This window comes from Papio anubis, chromosome 2, assembly GCF_008728515.1.
Source record: "Papio anubis isolate 15944 chromosome 2, Panubis1.0, whole genome shotgun sequence".
Classification (NCBI taxonomy): Eukaryota; Metazoa; Chordata; class Mammalia; order Primates; family Cercopithecidae; genus Papio; species Papio anubis.
The window spans coordinates 72622668-72644418 of record NC_044977.1 but is presented as its reverse complement, the minus strand read 5'-3'; the positions used below and the strand labels follow the sequence as shown (position 1 = coordinate 72644418).

The window sequence follows — 21751 nt, the reverse complement described above, 5'->3', positions numbered from 1 at the left end:
AGGAGGGGTCGGAGCAGAAGCAGGCGGGAGGAGGTGGCAGAGGCGGGCCTGGCCAGGCCGGCCCCCTGGGTCTCCGGGGCGCAGGCGTTCCTAAGGCCGCAGAGCTCTCGGTCCGCGACCTGGCCCCGGTTCACGTTGAGCGGTCCCAAGGCCTCAGGGCCTACTGTGCAGTCCCCGGGTTATGGTCCTGAGCAAAGACAGAGCCCGAGCCCTGCGGTCTTGGGGCTCAAACAGTCCCTGGATGGCCAAACAAGCGAATATTCGCCATGGCAGTGGGTGCTGGAAGGGTGGCTCACGTAGCTGACGCCCTCCGCAGAGACCCCTGGTCTAGTCCTGGCGTCCCAGAGGCCTATCTGGAACAGTGGTGTTGGAGCTGAGACTTTAAGGAACAGGGACGGGTGAGGAGCCTGCAGCCCAGGGCTTCAGGTGGGTCAAGGAGAGGTCGGGGAGGCTCTCCATCCCTTAGGGAGTTGTGGGTGTTTGTTTTGTTTTATCCTTAAACCAAGATCAATGTAAAGCTATTAGAGGATTTTAAGCCCAGTAATCAGAATGATAAAAGCGACATTCATCTGGAGTTGTGAACCCCAAATACGTGACACAGGTCTCAATCAATTTAAGAAGTTTGTTTTGCCAAAGTTAAAAACGCGCCTGTGACACAGCCTCAGGAGGTCCCGACGACAAGTGCCTAAGGCGGTCGTGGACACAGCTTGGTTTTATACATGTTAGGGAGATATGAGACATCAATCAATGTACGTAAGATGTACATTGGTTTGGTCCGGAAAAGCGAGACAACTGGAAGCAGGGAGGGGCTTCCAGGTTGTCGGTAGATAGGAGACAAAGCATTGCATTCTTTTGGGTTTCTGATGAGCCTTTCCAAAGGAAGCAATCAGCTGTGCATCTATCTCTGTGAGCAGAGGGATGACTTTGAATAGAATGGGAGGCAGGTTTGCCCTAAGCAGTTCCCACCTTAACTTTTCCCTTTAGCTTAGTGTTTTGGGGGTCCCAAGAGTATTTCCCTTTCATAGAGTTTACAGGAGTCTAAGCAATGTACATGTAATAAAAACGACAACAACAAAGTTACTGAATATGTGCCAAGCACTTGACAAATATAAACCTGTTTAGTCTTCATAGCAACCTTTTAAGCGGGTACAAGTGTACAATTCCCATTTTGCAGAAGAGTAAACTGAGGTGCACAGAGGTTAAGTAACTTGCCAGAGGTGGCAGGTCTGATAAGAGATGAGATTCACATCCCTTCCACCCACCCCCAAATTAAGCACTATTTTAGATTTTTTTTTAACCTTACTCCTTCTTGAGCATATGATCATGAAAAAAGGTACAATGTAACACAAGTAGACAACTGTTGCTACTAGCTTCTTTCCTAACCTCTCTGTTGGGAAAGTGGGGGAACTGAGGATTTTTATTTTAATATAATTTCTAGCCCATTTCGAGACATAATTGTACCCACTAGATTTAGCATCTTTTGATAATGATAATGATTGCTTAAATCAATTATTGCCACGATGGTGGCAAAGTGGCAATGCTCTAACTCCATCCTACCTTTATTAGTTTGTATTCTACTCAGAAAAACTGCGCTGTCTTCCCATCATCTCCATTGATGAAAGAAAAACTTCAGCTGAATTAAATGTAAAAGAGTTTAATTGAGCAATGAACGATTCGCGAATCGGGCAGTCCCCAGAATCACAGTAGATTATCGCAGAGACTCCAGTGCAGCCACGTGGTAGAAGAAGATTTATAGACCAAAAAAAGGGAAATGATGTACAGAAATCAGAAGTGAGGTACAGAACAGCTGGATTGGTTACAGCTTGGCGTTTGCCTTAAACAGTTTGAACAGTCAGCAATGTATAAATGGTTGAAATATGGCCACAGGGATTGGCCAAGACTTGGCTATTGTTTTAGGCGCATACTTCTAAGTTAGGTTTTCAATCTTGTCTACCTATTAAGCTAGGTTGCAGTCGTCCACAAGGACTCAAATATAGAAGTACCGAGTCCTTCTTAGGCCATATTTAGTTCACTTTAACACTATTCTTCAGTGAATTCTTTTATTCACTTGTATCAGTATGGACTCATGTTTCTTTTTTATTAAATAGCAAACGGATGCTCTTTCCTGATACATATACTCTGCTGCCTCTGTTTTCAGTCATTTAATCTTCACAGGAGCCCTGCAAAAGGGGTCCTACTGTTATTCCCATTTTGCCAGAGAGAAACTGGGCCACAGAGTTCCACATGACATTTACATGACTCTAAGGTCATGTAACTTGCCAAGGGTGACACAGCTTGGGATCAAATTTCCCAAAGCTGGACTCTAATCACTCTCCTTAACACCTTCCTCTTGACAAGACTGGGTTTGAGTTTCCATATTGTTCATCATTACCCCTACTGGGTCCGCTGAGATAGAGCAAAGACTTGCTAACGTTTGAGAGTGAACGTTTAAACTTGTTGAGAGCTCTGAACATTTTGCCAGAAGGAGGAAGACCACCTATAGAATTAATCAAAGGCTGTTATTTCAGACTTTATTATGCTAAGGGAGTTGGCTACTGTCACTTTCCTTCCAAATGAGACTGGAAGGCATTTGAAAGAAGTGTTTGTTTTATAGAGATAAAGGAGAGACTCTTAAGACAGTCTTTGATTGATGAGTGTTCTTTTAAGATGCGATTTTTCTATTATGGTGGGATTTTTGAAAGTGGAGTGGGGAGAGGCTTTCTGATTGTCATCCAAGTACATTTGGCATTCTTTGGTTCACTGTCTACTGGTGAGTAACTTGGGGACTTTCCAGGCTTATCAGCCTCCTAAGAGTTTTCCTGTCTGACTTGGAAGACTGTCTGGGCTCTGGGGTCTAAATCTTTCATCAGCAATTCCTCAGTGTCTTTACTCACATTATCTCTTTGTGCCTTCTCTGCAGCAAGTGGGTAGGGGAGAAGGGACAGAAGGAAGAAAGATAACCATTCATGTAGCATCTCCAGTGCCTAACACTGGACTTGGATTAGAAAAGGTAATCAATAAACATATGTGGAATGAGTTGCATTATAGATTTCCTTGTAAGATTTCTCCCTATTTCTTACTCCCCGCTTCCATCCTCCAACCTCCCCAAAATAGGAATCTAGATTCTACCAGAGTTCTGCACTGTGCTTTCCTGGAACAAACATTAAGTTTTCAGCCAAACTGGACCTCCACCCACTTGAACACCTGTGGCTAGGGAAATGCCTGCTTCATAGGGTGCCAGTAAGTAGTCAATAATCAGATGTTACATGTAAAGACCTTGCACAAGTAAAGACTTCATAAATGTTCTTTTTCTTCCTCTAGTGGGTCCATAACAAATATTTGCGTGATATCGAATGTGAAACACCAGGGCCAATTTGAGATGTGGATTAGGAGACCCCTGACTCTTTGTAATTTATCTTGATAGCACTAGAGAATTACAGAGATGTACAAATGCCAGACAAAAGTATTAAGAGTCTAAAGTGGTTGCCTCCAAGAAGAGGATAGAGAGTAGTGGTCAAGGAACCATTACATTTTGTTTTAGAGTTTCAAGTATTGGGATTCCTGGACTCCATCTCACACTCATGGAATCAGAATCACTTAGGATGGAGACTGGGACCTGCATTTTAAATAATCTTTTCAAAGTGATCTTTAGTTTGAGAAATAAAAAAGCAAACAAACCAAACCATAGGCATGAACTCTCAAGATGTTTCTTGGTGAATCCAAAGATGAGTTACTCTGGTATCCCCCATTTGTTTCCTAAATGTAGGACAAAAAGCTGATAAATCATAGGTGGAGATGATGACCGATGCTTTGAGAGAGCCTTGACACCTGGTACAAAACCCATTCTCTACCCGTGGTCTAAATCAGCTGGGACATGTAGAAGCATTGGCTTAAGGTGAATGAATAGCTATTCTATGCTTTTGCTATGTCAAAATGGCAATTGTGAACTGCTTGAACAGTAACTACGGCCATAGGCAATAGCACTATTGAAAGCATTCTGCACTCTCTGGTATCAGATTGAAGCACAAAGTTAGACATTGCAAGTGTTGACTCTACGATTTAAAAACTCCATGGCTGGGCAGTTACCTAACAGTCTCAATTCCTTTATCTGTGAAAAGGGGATTATGATATGATAGTAACTATTTTGCCAATGAGATGCATCCTCAAACACTTGAGATCCCAGTGGCTGTTACCTACCATGCCTTCATTATTTGACTAAGAACTCTTTTTTGTGTGTTTATTTCTTTAGTATTTACATCTGTGAGCCTCAGTTTTCCTATTAGTAAAATGAAGGTCAAGTATGACATCTTATTTGAGCTGTGAGTTGACAGTGTAACACTTCTCATAAACTGCATGCATTTGATATATGAAGTTCTAAAACTCTACGATTAAGCTTTGTATTTCTAGCACCTTGGCTATACTGTTTCTTATTCAGTTAATCATTGCAAAAAGAAAAATAAAAACATCAGTAGGCCTACGTGCCTTCTCTTTCATCTTAGCAGTGCCTGTTAACAGTGAAATAATGTGCTCATTTTCATATTCGCACTGGTTACTCCAGGGGCCCAGATTTACCAAAGAGACATATCATGAAACCCAGCAAAGGGATACTGCATCTGGCAGTTCCGGTGGTTGTTTACCATTACCTTTTCACTTAAGCATAAAAACTGTTTGACAAATAGTAACTCATTATAACCAGAAGAGTCGAATAGAATTTTTTAAGAAACAATCCTAATTTTCATGAATTACATATTTGAGTTCATGCTGCTGCGTGTCAGGAATGAAAATCACTATTACAATGATGAAATAAAGGGCATCTGTGGATGTCATTTGGTTATTTATTTTTTAATGGATAACAGATTTCTGGAATTTACAGGAGAAGAAACTTTTTGGCCTTTCATTATATGCATAGGTAATAGCCCTGTTGCAATTTGTGACAACCATTTTAACCAGTGCTTCAGTTGTATTGTTTGCCAGTGGCACAGAAAGAATGGTCATTGTGCTTAAGTTATTTTTCCCTCTTCAATAATGCATTAAAATGATTAATTTTGATAGTATTTCTCAGCAGCTTTATTTAAATGACAGTCGGTCCTCTGTATCTGTGGGTTCCACATCTATGACTCAACCAACTGCACATTGAAAATATTCTGGGGAAAAAATAAAAAATAACAATACAATAATAAAAAATGATACAAGTAAAAAAATACAGTGTAGCAACTATTTTCATAGCATATTTGGTATTACAAGTAATCTAAAAATGACTTAAAGTATACAGGAAGATGTGCATACGTTGTATGGAAATACTATGTCATTTTATATCAGAGATTTGAGCATCCATGAATTTTATTATCCATGGGAGTTCCTGGAATCAATCCTCCATGGACAGTGAGGGCCGACTATGTAAGGTGCCCAGAAGAAAAGGGATTTATGACAAAAAGTGCCTCCTTTGCCAAAACTGAAGTTGCTCAAGAGAAATTCTCACTGCACCCTGGAGAGAATTCACAGCAAGCAAGTTTAGAGCAGTGGTGACAGGTCAAAGTCAAGATGAGAAAGAAGGAAGAGTAAGGAACATCATTAACTTAGGGAAGGCCCAGCTGGAGACAAGGTCAGTGGAACAAGAGAACAAGATGAAATGGTGGAAACAAGGGTGATGATATTCTTTTGGCAGGGAGTTTGGAGCTGGATGAAGAAGATGGTAAAAGCTGAGGAAAGAACATTTACACAAAGGACTATGGAGGCTCTTGAACTAAAAGAGAAAAGTAGCATTAGATTGATTGTGGAAAAGAATTTAGAAATAAAACCTAAATTCCTATTGCAATTGGAACCTGTGGAGTTCAGCACCTTCAATATTATTAAGAAAGCTTCTTTTAAACAGTAAAGTAAAAATTAAAGGAACATTCTTTTACAAATGTCCTGCCTCATTAGAAAGTGAGCAGCCACAGCAGTGATTCTTTTTCTTCTTCTCTTTTTTGTTTTTTGAGAAGGAGTCTTGCTTTGTCACCCAGGCTGGAGTGCAGTGGCATGATCATAGCTCACTGCAGCTTTGAGCTCCTGGGCTCATGCAATCCTCCCACCTCAGCTTCCTGAGTAGCTGGGACTACATATATATGCCACCATGCCCAGCTAATTAAAAAATATATGTTTTTATAGAGATAGAGGCTCACTATGTTGCCCAGGCTGGTCTTAAACGACCAGACTCAAGCTATTCTCCCTCCTCAGCCTCCCAAAGTTATGGGATTACAGGCAAGAGCCACTGTACCCAGCCACAGGCCATGGTTCTTAGCTTAGGTATGTAACAGAATTCCTTTGGGCCATCCTCTCCAGAAATTCTGATTCAGTAGGTCTGTCTTGGGGCTTAAGGATCCGCATTCTTATAAATAATGCCCCTACTCCACTGTCTTTGTTGTAGGTGGTTCATGCTTCATGGTTGGAGAAACACCAACATCAGCCAGGCGCGGTGGCTCAAGCCTATAATCCCAGCACCTTGGGAGGCCGACGCAGGCAGATCACTTGAGGTCAGGAGTTCAAGACCAGCCTGGCCAACATGGTGAAATCCCATCTGTCCTGAAAATACAAAAAATTAGCCAGGCATGGTGGCAGGCACCTGTAATCCCAGCTACTTGGGAGGCAGGGGCAGGAGAATCACTTGAATCCAGGAGGCGGAGGTTGCAGTGAGCAGAGATCACGCTGCTGCACTCCAACCGAATGACAGAGCAAGACTCCGTCTCGAAAAATAAATAAATACATACATAAATAAATAAGCACCAGCATCGAAGGTAGCACTTTGGCATAGCTAGAGGGAAGATCAGCAGCTATCCAATTCCCACCTTTCACATTCCTTTCACATTTTGTCTTCCCTTTCTTCCCCTGCTTCTACCATCCTCCTCAAACTTTCCCCATCCCCTCTAAAACCTAATTTACTACATGACAGCAAGGAGTATGGACTGAGGCTCCAAAAGATGCCTCTATGCTCTTCCCTCTATCTGAAACACCCTTCCATGCTGTTCACCAGCATGAGTTTCTCTCATCCTTTGAGTTTCAGTCACCCCCTTCAGGAAGCCTCCCTGAAGCAGAAGCTAGGGGTATCTCAGTGGTTATTAGAGGTTTGTTACTGCATTTGCTACTTGTCTGCTTCATCCTTCAGGATTTTAAAATCTGCAATGACAAGGACCGTGTTTTTGCATTGTTATTACTCTGCCCACAGTACAGTGCCTGGAAGACAGGAGGTGCCAAACTGCTATTGACTGGATGGGTAAATAAATAAAGATGAATCTGGTGCAAAAATATCCCTAATAAGAAGATGCAAAGATTCATGAGTGTCTAGAAATCTGCCAGTAGTCCCCAGTGAGAAAGGAAGTGGAGGCTCATGAAGGGAAATAACCTGCCCTGTGTGACACACTACACTAGTTGTTTTTGTATACAGTTCCTCAGAGTCCTTGGACACCTTAGAGCTCCACCTCGCTCTTTCTTCTTCCCCCTCCTTTTATTGAACACTTAGGTGCTTTCTGAATGCTTTACAGAAATTATCTTAATCCTGGCCACCGACGTATTTTACAGACGTACAAACTGAGTCTTAAAGCAGAGAGTAAATGGCCTGATGTAATGAATAGGAGAAGACCAGTTCCAATCAATCTGGAATTGATTCTAGGCCAGAACTGTCCAATAGAACTTCCTGCAATGAGGAAAATATTCTATATCTGTGCTGTACATTATCACAGTCGTTAGCCCTATGTGGCTATTGAATATTTGAAATATGGCTGGTGCGACTGAGAAAATCAATTTTTAATTTCATTTCATTTTTTTTAATTTATACTTAAGTTTGAATAGCCACACATGGCTAGTGGCTACCATACTGGTCAACACGGGCTATCTAATTCTGATGTACAATCTCTGCATCATCATTCCATTTTCTAAAGTGGGTTTCTCCCATAGCAGTCGTTAAAACAACAATTTGGATACAAAGAGATTATGTAAGAGGTGATCCTAGACAGCAGGAGAAGGATTGAGGAAGTGAGATGGAGAAGGTGAAAACTAATAAAAGACTACATTGATAGGGTGTAGGCACTTGAGGTTTTTTTGTTTGGTTGGTTGGTTTTTGGAAACCTTCGAGAGACTTATGGAAAATGCTATACAATTGTTTCATTGAGGAGCACGGAACTGATCATGTTTATTCACCAACTCTCATGCCTTATTGATTGAAGGATGCTCTTAGGGGCATTCACACCTGCTCTGAACTCCTTCTTCATCTCCAGCCTGCCTCCCCTTTGGGCCCTTGCATGCCCCTATACCTAGATAAAGCCTTAGGGCCAAGAGATTCAGGTGCTCGAGGCTGGGTCTATCCTCCTGAGCTGCAAATAACTTCCAGGGTGGATCAAGGGGGATGTGGGGTCAAGATAGACTATATTGCCTCTCATTTACAACGAACCATATTAGATCATTTTAGTGTTTTATTTGGAATAGGAAGAGAGGCATTTGAGTCTGTTAGAAAAAAAGGTTCTGTATTTTGAAAAAAAGTTTTGGAACTGTAGCTCTAAACTATATTCCTACCTGTTTTCCTGACCACCTCAATTACTAACTTGTGTCCTGTTCCGTATTATTTCTAGCACAGCATGGATTCTCTAAACATTCCTGCAGTCTGGGCCCTGCAATGTAGCTGTAAAAATGCTGCCCTGGGATTTTCTCAGTGCAGACATAAGGAGACTCAAGCATTCTAGAAAGTGTTTGTTTGGTTGACTTTTATTGATGTGTATAAAAAGATTAGAGACAGCAAGAGAAGAAAATCTGAGAGAACCTATACTTGGTTAAAAAAAAAAAAAAAAAAAAAGATTTTACAGCAGAAGTAGATAGAAGTGGTGCAAATAATGATTTCTCCTCTTCTGATATCAAGCTTTGTTAAGTTCCTGGAAAAGCAAACGTGATTATGTCAGAAGTAAATTGACTGAAAGCCAAGTCAAAGAGGCAGATCAGCTTCTGAAGGAGGTCTGCTCACTTCAGCAAAGAAAGCAGGGCAAAGAATCCTAGCCTTGTCACCTAGTTAGGCCCCTAGTTCCTACAACCATGGGCTGAAATAATGTGGAGAACTCTTGATATTGTAGGCAAAATGAATGTTAGCAGAGTTCCATCAGAGATAATGGCTGGCCATGAGCTAAAGAGAGTTTAGCCACCACAAAGAAGAACCTGCCTGTAGAGATATCTCTAAGCTAAAAGCCGCTGCAAGTTTCCTTTCAAAATTCTACCTTAAAAATTTGAAATAACCTCAGATCAGTTAGCCAAAGAGTTTCCAGAAGAGTGAAGTTCATAATGCCACAAGAAAAAAACTAGAGGGAGACTAAAGTAAAATTTCATTTTTAAATTTTAATTCATCTAGCTGAGGTTGGAAAGAGTAAAATTTTTACATGAAAATATTAAGTATCTAGAAACTCTTATAAAAAGAAAAATTAAAAAGCACAATGATAGACAAAAAGGATGAGAATAAACAATTCAGAAAAAAAGATAGAAGTGACCTATAAACAAGAAAAAATGGCTAACTTCCCTGACTGCATTGAAGAAATGCAAAATAAAATATAATACTGCCTATTAAAGTTGTACATTTTTAAATAAATTAAAATGCCCAATGTGGATACAATTGTGGAGGCAGTGAGCACTCTTCTTCTTGTTGGTAGAAGTGGAAACTGAATTGTTACATCCTTCTAAAGGATAAATTGGCAATCTATTAATATATTCAGATCCTAGAATAGTTTAAAGCCTCTAGTCCAATAATTTATTCTATCTATATGTTGTCTGTTCATATATTTTCTCTTTATATATCTATAATCTGTATCTACATATATATCTAGCCTACTGCCTATCTTTGTAAATAAAGTTTTATTGGAACTCAGCCATACCTGTTGGTGCATGTATTGTCTATGGCTGCTTTCCACCTGCAATAGTAGAATTCAGTAGTGACCCTGGAGACCATACAACTAAAAACATGTAATATGCAGCCCTTTGCAGAAAAAGTTGCTAAGCTCTGCACCAGAATATAAACTCATTGACATGTAAGCTCAATGAGTGCAAATAATTTGTCTGCTTTGCTTGCTGTTGCATTCCCGATGGCTAGAACAGTGCCTGGCACACAGTAGATGCTCAATAAATATTAGTGAAATCATCAGTTGCTCCTGTTAAAGTATATTCATATTGTTTTTACATTTACTGGGTTTTGAGTTTTACAAATAATGTTGCAGTGAACACAGATCTTTGCTTACTTTTGCAATTGTATCAGACAAAATATTTTTTAAAAATAGTTAACAACTTTAACAACTTGGAAAAATACTGTTGGTATCTCAAATTTTTAAAATAGACTAAAACTTTTATAGATGACTCTAAACTTTGTTTTTAAAACTCCGTGTGTGTGTGTGTGTGTGTGTATGTGTGGTAACTATAAATAATTTGAAGGCTAGGAGGTGGGTGGGGTGATTTTCATTTCCTTTCTTTCTCTATTTTTTTCTTTTTTTTTTTTTTTTTTTGAGACAGAGTCTCGCTCTGTTGCCCAGGCTGGAGCGCAGTGGTGCAATCTCAGCTCACTGCAACATCTGCCTCCCAGGTTCAAGTCATTCTCCTGCCTCAGCCTCCTGAGTAGCTGGGATTACAGGTGTACGCCACCACGCTCACCTAATTTTTGTATTTTTAGTAGAGACCAGATTGCACCATGTTAGTCAGGCTGTTCTTGAACTCCTGACCTTATGATCCACCCACCTCAACCTCCCAAAGTGCTGGGATTACAGGCATGAGCCACCACGCCTGGCCCATTTCCTTTACTTTCTAACCTTTCTACAATGAACACAAATTGATAGGAAAAAAAGAAAATCTATTTCTCTAAAAAAATTAAAAGATCCTTTTCCTTTTGTGACTTCCATGTCCTTTTTTTTTTTTTTTTAACTGTAATGCTTTCCGTTACTACAAATGAAATCCAAATTCTTCCACCTAATGCTTCATTCTATAGAGCCTCTGGTTTAAGTATATATTTCTGACTGTCTCTGCAATGACTCTCCTGCACTGATGGTTTATTTACCCAGACTGTGATATTCTTTGTCCTCAGAAAAGGCCATATACATTCTACTTTGGCACAGGTATTCACAGCTTTTGACCTGTCCAGAATGCTGCCCTTTCCACCACCTTCCTGAGCCCACTGCTGCAGTACTTAGCTCTTTCCAGTAGCCTTCCTCAGTCCTTCTCACAGTCAAATCCTCTGCCTCTAACCTCCTGCAGCATCTAAACCCAGTTGCCTTCAGGAGACAAAGCAAAGAAACCTAAATGAATAAAGTAAGCCAAACAAGGGAATAAGGAGTCATGGGAGCCTTGGTAACATGTATGTGTCCTATCTAAAAGTAGTCAAATAAAAGAAAAGCAGTTTTTTAAAAAGAAGACCAAACAAAGGCAAGGATGTTGACAAAATTTGCCCTGTAGACCATGACGTTATACTGCCTGATCTTATAACCTACTTGAAACTTTACTTTAAAGGCCATGGAGTTCAGGAATGCAGAGAGAGCTGGGGGAAAGTAAGAATTAACTTCAGTTCATCATAGCGTGATTCACAATAGCAAAGACATGGAATTAACCTAGGTGTCCATCAATGGTGGATTGGATAAAGAAAATATGGTACAGGTACACTATGGAATACTATGCAGCCATAAAAAAGTATCATTTCCTTTGCAGCAACATGAATATAGCTGGAGACCATTATCCTAAGCAAATTAACATAGGAAAGCCAAATAGCACATGTTCTCACTTGTAAGTTGGAGTTAAGTATTGGGTACACATGAACATAAAGATGGAAACAAGAGACACTGGGGACTGCCAGAGTGGGGAGAGAGGAAAAGGGACAAGTGCTGAAAAACTGCCTATTAGGTACTATGCCCACTACCTAGGTGATGGGCTCCTTCATACCCCAAACCTCAGCATCACACAATATAACCACAGAACAGACACCCCTGAATGCACATGCACCCCCTGAATCTAAGGTAAGTTCAAGTTATTAAAAAAAAAAGATGAAGATGGAGATAGGTTGATAATGAGAGAAGAACAAGAGGTTCTGGGATTAAAGAGAAAGGTGAGGCTAGGGCTTAAGAATGGAGTAAGGGTGTCTGTGGTAGAAGATATACAGTAATTTTTTAAATGAAATTCTAATATTTTATTTTTTAAGATACAATAAAATATCTCTAGTATTACTATGAGTTAATCAAAACAGTCCAAGAAAAGATTGCTTCTTATTTGTTTATTTATTTATTTATTTATTTTGAGACAAAGTCTCACTCTGTTGCCCAGGTTGGAGTGCAGTGGCATGAACTCTGCTCACTGTGACCTCCACCTCCCAGTTTCAAGTGATTCTCCTGCCTCAGCCTCCCAAGTAGCTGCAACTACAGGTACTCACCACCACACCCAGCTAATTTTTGTATTTTTAGCAGAGACAGGGTTTCACCATGTTGGCCAGGCTACTCTCGAACTCCTGACCTCAAGTGATCCACGCACCTCGGCCTCCCAAAGTGCTAGGATTACAGGTGTGAGCCACCAAGCCCAGTCTCTTGCTTTATCTTCTATATCTGCCCCAAACTTCTGCCTGTTGTAACAAAAACAATAAATGGCTAAGCTGTGTTGGATCTATGTTATGTTCAGGCACTGTGCTAAGCAGTTTTACTAGAAATGTCTACCTCATTTCGTTCTCCGAATAGCTTTATGAGGTAAGTGCTATTGCACTGTTACAAAATTAGAAGGAAAACATACAGAGGGGCAAAGTAGTTTACCTTAGATGACATGGCTAAGAGGTTTCAGGACTGACATTTTAACCTAGACTCCAGTCTAGAGTAGTTCCTTTTGTTTCTCCGGGGTACAGCTCTGAGGTAAAAGAAAGGGAAGATTTGGTAACAAGGGTGTAAATGAGAATTTAATTCCCTCTGCACTATTGTCCTTTTGGGCTGGACCATTCTTTGTTGTGGGGGGCTGTCCTATGCATAGTGGGATATTTAGCATCATCCCTGGCCTCTACCATTATACGCAGTAGCAAATGCCCCCTCCTTTACACTTGTGACAATTCAAAATCTTTCTGGACACTGCAATGCCAAATATCCCCTGGAAGCAGGTGATATGGTTTGGCTGTGTCTTCACCCAAATCTCATCTTGAATTGTAGCTTCCATAATCCCCACTTGTTGTGGGTGGTTACTGAATCATGGAGATGGGTTTTTCCCATGCTGTTCTCATGATAGTGAGTAAGTCTCAGGAGATCTTATAAAGATGGTTTATAAAGGGCAGTTCCCCAGCACATACTCTTGCCTGCCACCATGTAAGACGTGCCTTTTGCCTTCTGCCATGGTTGTGAGGTCTCCAAAGCCATGTGGAACTGTGAGACCATTCAACCTTTCTTTATAAATTACCCAGTCTCGGGTATTTCTTCATAGCAGTATGAAAAGGGACTAATACACGAGGGTGGGGAGGAAGAGTAAAATCTCCCCTGGTTGAGGACCAGTATTATAAATATTTCTTCTTAGAGCAGAAATACTGTAACACTTAATATTGCCAATCTCACCTTTTTGACCTTTAATAATCCAAGATATATCTCCTCCCTCCACTAAAAAACCCACTAAAAACAACAGAGATTATTGCATGAAATGTTTTATTTTCATATATCTCATCTTTTAGAGTGGATTAATTTTTTAAAAATATAACAAGAGAGAAGCAAAAAGTTTTAACTCATCAAGCAATCATTAAATGAATTAAAATAGTAATTCCAATGTCATTAGTTTGATTTTAGCCAAGCCGAGGAAGCACTATTCTAATATTCTGCACAAAATAGCAAATTTCAGTTTGAAAATTCTCCAAGCCATTAATGGTCCTGCTATCCATCTGATTTAGTAAGGGTTCAGAGGATTTGTGAGCTAAACTTTCTCAGGAAGTCATTTTTATGCTATCAGCATTAGCCTGTGCCATTAAGATTAGCTTTTCCTTGATACAAGGAGTTTTTATGTTATTGTCTGTGTCTTGTGGAAAATAATAATTTTTAATGAAAGAAACCTAAGATTAGCTCCAAATTCCCCCAGTGTGATTTCATCTCATCAGTCTGTGCAAGGGGAGAGTTTGGTGTTCCAAAGAAAATCAATTCAAACTACTAAAAACTACTGAAAAGTATGAAAAACATTTTTAAATATTTGAGTATGACTCAAAATACATGCTTTATTTATTGGTCAGTGTGAACAACCCCAGAAGGAAAAAGAGTGCTGTTGTTAAAGGTATCTGGCATCATGGACCCAACCATCACCAGGAGTTTCTCACTTCATCTCTGGTGAGTTTCTCTATTTAGCATTCCTCTTTCGAAGCAGTGTTTTTCTCAAGATGAGGAACCTAGGAGCTCTAGTGTCACATCCATACTTCCCTTTGACCAAAGAGGAAAGACAGCCCCAGCTCAAGTCTCAAAATATCTAAAAGACCCTCATGAGGTCAGCTGGGGTCCCAGATGTATTGCTGGAAATCTCAGTGGCCAAAGAGATGGCTGCTGTGCCGTTTGAAGTCAGATTCAGGTACAAGAGGTTTTATTAAGGAAAATTTCTCAGTAGAAAATGGTAAGGGAATAGGAAGGCAGGATAAGGAAGAGAAAATTACTGGTCAAAGCTGCAATTTCAGATGAAGCACCAGCCTAGGCCCACAGAGCGCTTAGAGCGTAAATTGCATGTCAGAGTTTGTCCCCTCTCACAGCAAGGGAGCTGGGCAAAACATCACTGTGCCCGTCATCGGTTACAGTTTGCCTTGGTCAGCAGGATGTAAACCCCGGCTCTCTATAGGCAAGTCATCCCTGTTAGCTCAAAGGCAATCCTCTGAAGAAGGTTGCAGGTGCAAACTTTGCAGCAAAAGGAAGAAGTAGTTGGGGACTGGGCACACAGCATTTGGTAGAGGGGATCTGAAAGGGCCACATGGTGTTCCCTGCACATGCCAGTTCCTAAGTGTCCAAAGTGTTGGGTCTGTATGATTGGCAACCCCAAAAAGCACCATGCTTTTGAGCCAGGTAGGAGAGGTTTACCAAAAGAGGGACAATGCTGTTGCTCTTTTGAAGAAGAAAGAAGTGATGGGCAGACAAAATCTGTATAGCTTCAGCTGATTTGGACTTACCAAATTTGACCCCAAGCAAGTTGCATTAAGGTCCGATAAACACACACTTAGAAAAGGACAGTTGCATTTACTGAGCATCTAATACTGTTTTGTCAACAGCTTTATTGTAGTAAAATTTGCATACAATAAATGGCATGCATTTAAAATGCACAATGTGATAAATTTTGACATATGTATACATCCATGAAGCCGGCACCACAATCAAGATAATGAACATCTCGTTTACCCCAGAAGTTTCCTGTGCCATCTCACTCCTCTGTATTCCTCCATCCTCAGGTAATCTCTCATATGCTTTCTATCACTATAGATTATTATGTATTTTCTAAAATGTTATATAAATAGAATCCTAGAGTATATACTCTCTTTTGTCTGTTGTATTTATTTTGAGATTAATTCATGTTGGTTTCTGCATCAGTCGTTCATCCTTTTTTATTGCTGAGTAGCATTCTGTTGTAAAGATGTACCACAATTTGTTTGTCTGTTCAGCTGTTGATGGCCTCTAACACTTTTATATGTCATGTTACATTTATATGTCATATTCTTTTCACACAACTGTGAGGTAAGTCTTATTATGCCCATTTTAGGGAAGATGCATTTAGACTTCAGAGAGAGAAGCTAAGTTACCTAATTGCTCAGCTAATAAGAAGCAGAGCTTAGATCTCTGTTTTTAACTCAATAGAGCCTATTTTTTTTTTCTTATCTCACCATCTTTCTAAGCACAGATCTGCACACAAAGTTAGACACTCATTAGTTGATTTTTATCTACTCTAATTAGCACAGCTTACATATTCAGAAAAGCTTCTCCAATTTTATGCACTCACTTTCAGCTTTGATGCTGTATTTATACCACAGTTGGGAAATAACCTATTTTCTTCTCTCTTTTCTCTTCAAAATAATAAACCAGAAGAATTCAGTATCCAAAATTTGGTCATTTTTACTCTACTATACTGAACGATTAGCCCATTTTACTATCATGCCAAACGGCTCACAATTTAACAAATCAACACTAAGTGTGCTCTATTCAGATGCCTTGAAATTTCAAAGTAAGATGGCAAATGATACTAGATGAAAAACATTAAGAATTTCAGCAGATTTTGCAGTGATGAAACTTTGTCTTACCTCTTAGAAAATGGCATTGCAACGGTGAAAACCCCATCTCTAGTAAAAAAAAAATACAAAAAATCAGCCTGGTGTGGTGGCGGGTGCCTGTAGTCCTAGCTACTCGGGAGGCTGAGGCAGGAGAATGGCGTGAACCCGGGAGGCGGAGCTTTCAGTGAGCAGAGATTGCGCCACTGCATTCCAGCCTGGGTGACAAAGCAAGACTCCGTCTCAAAAAAAAAAAAAAACAAATGCCATTGCACTGACTTTAGTGCCCTAAACTTCTAAATTGCATTTCACTTACATGTTTTAACTTGTGTATGTACAGTCTCCCCAATTCAGTTGTGAACTCTTTGAGAGCATCTAGCAAGCCAACTCTGTATAAAATCTAGATGTCCAAGTTCAAAGCTCTAATTCCACTCAACTCAGATGGTATACTTTCTAATCCTGTTGGCCTAATGTTTCCAAATGGAAAGAATACAATTAGAAACATTTTACTTGAGTTATAGAAGCCTCATAAAGCAGTGAGAGCCTAGAAGCTAAGGAGTCATGGGGAAGTTAAATAAAGTCTTAGTCATGAAGATCCTGTTTAAGCTCTGTCTATATTCTTTAAGTGCTTGCCTCTGTAATCAGCTCACTGAAAACCCTTTAATTCTCTCCACCTACGGTCATTTCTCTGTCTTTGGAAGCAAGCTTGGCCAGCATGCAGGGTAGGCTAGAAGTGCAGAAAGGTTAATGCTCCAGGAATCAATCCTAAACCAATAACAGAGAGTTGGTAGATAAGTACCCTAGCACCTTTGCTTCTGGGGAGGGGTAATTCTAAAGCTGTTCTACTTTATTTTGAGTTCCCCCAGTGAGTTGGGTTCTGTTACCCACAGCAGTTACCTGCTCAAGACATCACCCTTTATTATCTTCCTTCTCTGTCTCATGTCTCAGCTTTTCGCCCTCTGTGTCTTGGAATCACTTCTCAAATAAGCTTCTAGCACCAAAATCCCTGTCTCAGAGGCTAATACTGGGGAAAGCCAAAGACAGACGTTAACCACCATGGCACGTCTATAACATGTTGGGTTAAATATTTTATATACATTTATCCGTTCAATTCCCATAATGAAGATAAGAGTTGGATATTTTTATTCTCATTTGATGAATGAACGAATCGAAGTCTGAAAAATTTACCCATGTTTACACCTTACGTGGCAAAGTCAGGTGCCCCGCACCCCCAAATGAGTGAATCCCAACCCTATGTTTTGTATTTTTGTTTTTTTGGTTTTTTTTTTGAGACAGAGTCTTGCTCTGTCACCCAGGCTGGAGTGCAGTGGTATGATCTTGGCTAACTACAACCTCTGTCTCCTGGGTTTAAGAGAGTCTCATGCCTCAGCCTCCCAAGTAGCTGGGATTACAGGCACCCACCACCACACCCGGCTAATTTTTGTAATTTTAGTAGAGACAGGGTTTCACCATGTTGGCCAGGCTGGTCTCCAACTCCTGACCTCAGGTGATCTGTCCGCCTTGGCCTCCCAAAGTACTGGGATTACAGGCATGAGTGACCATGCCCTGCCTCAACCCTATGTTTTATACACTATAAAAACTCTCAAGCTAGCTCCCTTGGAATTGTGGAGTACAAAATTAACACAACTTCACCTGTTAGCACTGGAAAATGTCAACATCTTTTTCTTATATTTATGGCAGTGCCCAGGAAAGGACTGGATACATTACAGCTCCCAGTAAAAGCTGGTTAAACTGCAAGAATTTTTTCTTTATTTGTTGTGACTCTTATGAAACCTTGACAAGCAGTTTAGAATGAACATTGGCTCTGCTAGCTGTGTTTGCAGAAGTAATATCAAAATGATATCCTATTCATGTTTCTGCAAGAGTAATGTCTACCATTCATTCTGGCCTTACTGATGGTGTGCTGATAAAATTACTGTAAGTGAACATTCTCATTCTGTGCCTCTCATTATTGAGGAAGGAAACTCAAGGAGTTCCAAATATATTTTATTTTTTTAATATGATAACATGCACACACAATTTTCCTCATTCTTGAATATATGCAATTTATCTATCAGAGTAGGTTTCATTTTTTATGCACTTGCTTTTATTCCTTTCTCATCCATATGTCAAAGAGAAGGGATTTTAATCACTGAAGGAGCATTTGTATAATAAAAGTGATCTCTGCAATTCCTTCAGAGAAGAGCATGAATAAATAATCTGTACATTCTTAATGCATTGCTCCAAATATGAGTTTCAATTTGCACAGAAGTTTCAATAAATTGTTTTGTGTCCCTAAAGGCCTACAGATGCCTCATGGGATACATTGTAAAGGATTCCATTTAAAAGAATTTTGCTTATGGGTAATATATTCTCTACACTTTTCTTCCCTCTGTTAATGCCTAATGACATTGAATAATATAATCATTCTTTCTTTTTCTTTTAATAAGTGATAGGTACAACATGAACTTCAGTCTAAAGTTTCTGAATTGTTCAGAATTCATCAACAACTTTTCATTCAAGGATTTCAAAGCACAGCATACAACAAAAATTGAGGTCAAATTGTGATGTGGTTTGGCTCTGTGTTCTCACCCAAATCTCATGTTGAATTGGGATTTTGAGCATTGGAGTCAGGGCCTGGTCGGAGGTGATTGGACCATGGAGGTGGTTACTAATGGCTATGCACCATCCCCCAAGTGCTGTCTTGTGATAGAGTTCTCACATGATCCGGTTGTTTGAAAATGTGTAACATCTTCTCCTTCTCTCTCTATTTGTCTCTCTCTCTCTCTCTCTCTCTGTCTCCTGCCATCCATAAGAAGACATGCTTGCTTCCCCTTCACCTCTGCAATGATTGTAAATTTCCTTAGGCCTCCCCAGCCATGCCTCCTGTACAGCCTGAGAAACTGTGAGTCAATTAAATCTCTTTTCTTCATAAATTACCCAATCTCAGGTAGTTCTTTATAGCAGTGTGAGAATGGACTAACACAAATTGTAACTTGAATTTGTATAATAATTAACTTTGCATTTAACAAGTTATGCACACTACACTAAGTTTTATGTATTTTGTCTTTACAATATTCCTATGATGTGGGTACTATACTCATTTTATTGATAAACAAACCGAGACTGAGAAACGATGCTTTGCAGGAGGTCACACAATTATTACAATGTTTAAATATTAATCACAAATTTTGTCATTTTATACCTTTTTAATCAGTACTATATAGACATTCCCCTGCAGGTTCACCTAAATGTCAAATAATTTCTCTCTAATAGTTGGTACTTGTTCTGAAGGCATTAAATAGCTTGTGATTTACATTATGTTGTTGAAGGCTTTACATAACACTTTGGTTGAATTATTATAAAAGGAATGGCAGTTAACATTGTTGTTACATCTCAATCAATGTTAACCAATTCAACTTAGACAATAACATCAAATTTTTCATGTTTTTGTTGCTTTGGTGGTTTAGAAGATTTCAGAAACTCTTTACATATATATGCCAATGATTCATTTCTAGATTCCTTGTGCTGGTAGTATGGGTGAAACATACTGTTTAAAACACAAATTAATTACAATGGGCAGAATAAATAAAGATTCTACCTCTTAAATTTATTTATTTATTTTATTATGATGATGATTTTTTTGAGACTGAGTCTTGCTCTGTTGCCCAGACTGGAGTGCAATGGCGTGATCTCGGCTCACTGCAACTTCCACCTCCTGGGTTCAAATGATTTTCTGCCTCAGCCTTCTGAGTAGCTTGGACTACAGGTGAGCATCACTACTCCCAGCTAATTTTTTTTGTGTGTTTAGTAGAGACAGGGTTTTGCCATGTTGGCCAGACTGGTCTCGAACCCCTGACCTCAGGTGATCCACCTGTCTCAGCCTTCCAAAGTGATGGGATTATAGGTGTGAGCCACCACACCCAAACTACCTCTTAAATTTAAATAATTGTTTTAGTTTAAGGATGTTATGAAGCTTCACGTCTGTTATCTAGGAAGCTTGTAACACTCTAACATTAATAGAGTATCATTTTTGTAGTTGTTTATAAAATTTCATGTGAAAAATGGGACAGAAGGGAGCCAGCATGTTTTACAAAATATTTTTGGACCTCTAACCTGTGCCAGGCATATTCCAAGGTGTTAATTACTTTCATTGCATTGTGGTAACAGTTTGAGAAGCAGAGTGCTGATAGTCCACATCCATTTTATCAAGGTTATGCGAGGTCAAGAAATTTGCCCAAGCTGAAGTCACTTGAAAGTGTCAGGGTGGGGATGTTTTTTTCCTTTAAATTTTTAAAAAATTTTTTTCTTTATAATTTTTTTATGTGTGGATATTTTTAGTAGAGATGGGATTTTGCTATGTTGCCCAGGCTGCTTTTGAACTCCTGAGCTCAAGCAATCTGCCGCAACCTCCCAAAGTGCTAGGATTACAGTTATGAGCTACTGGACCTGGTCCAGTGTGGGAATTTTAATCATGGACCATCTAACTTCACAGTGCAGGCCTTTTCTGTTTCAGCATATCCCAAAACATGGATGACACAAACCAGTAATTACAAAGATGATAATCAGTGCTATGTGAAAATTACGTTTTTATATGGGCCAAATAAATTTGGTTAACAATAGGTGGAACAAAGTCAATCATATTTCTTTACTATAGGATTTCTCAGAGCCCATAATATGCTAATTCACAAACTAAATCTGAGTTATGGCAGGCTCCTAGGATTCCAACCCCCCAGCCTACCTGTCCTATCTGATCTTCTTCTGAGTGAGGGTGGGATTTGTGAAACTGATGGGATAGCACTCCTGTAACTAGGCTATATGATGTAGCAAAAGTGAAGGATCACAAATCAGTTGACTTTGCATTAGTCAAAAAAGAGAATCTCCTGTGTGGGCCTGACTTAATAAGAGGGACTGGGCTCTTCATGCTGACCTTGAAGAACAGACAGCTAAATGTGACAGCCTATGGAGAGAGTCCACCTCTCTCTGCTGAGGGCCTCAGTTCGACCTCTACCAGGAGCTGAATTCTACCATGTGAGCTTGGAGGAGGACCCCAAATTCCAGAAAAGAACGCAGCTAACACCATTATTTCTCACCTGTTAGACTCTGAGCAGAGGACCCAGCCAAGCCAAGCTTGGACTCCTGACCTTGATAAAAAATGGTCATTGTTTTAAGCTGCTAAGTTTGTGGTGATGTGTTATGCAGCATGGAAAACTCATACAGAGATATAACATTTTGTTTTCAAGAAGTCTTTCTTTTTTCCCCCAGAGTATCTTATGGGACTGGTTTTCCATAGAATCAATTTTGGGAAATGCTGTGTTTTTTATGGCATTCTTTTCTCCTTCAGAGAAAGACTGATGGTTAGGCACAGCCTCTGTAACCAGGAATGGCTGGAGCTTGTGATTAAGAGGAGAAGGGATGCATGCCCCTTTGGTGAACCTGGCCTCCACGTGGGATGAAGGTTGAAGCTGATGAGTTAGTGAGATGAGGTTGACTTGATGGTTGGTAGTGAGGTGAGGTGAGGTTGAGTGGGATGGT

At 39.9% G+C, this 21751-nt stretch overlaps 1 long non-coding RNA gene across 3 annotated transcripts; it reads left to right on the top strand.

The window, feature by feature from the left end:
* Window positions 1-26: 26 nt before the first annotated feature.
* LOC103881992 lies at window positions 27-19067 on the top strand. 3 transcript variants are annotated; one of them, XR_002520347.1, is made up of 3 exons: window positions 27-426; window positions 14216-14309; window positions 15230-16292. It is a non-coding gene; the product is annotated as an uncharacterized LOC103881992 (long non-coding RNA). The 3 variants fall into 3 exon arrangements; XR_002520346.2 differs by adding an exon at window positions 19033-19067 and having other exon boundaries at window positions 62-426; window positions 14216-15406; XR_002520345.2 differs by having other exon boundaries at window positions 62-426; window positions 14216-16292.
* The last annotated feature ends 2684 nt before the right edge of the window (window positions 19068-21751 follow it).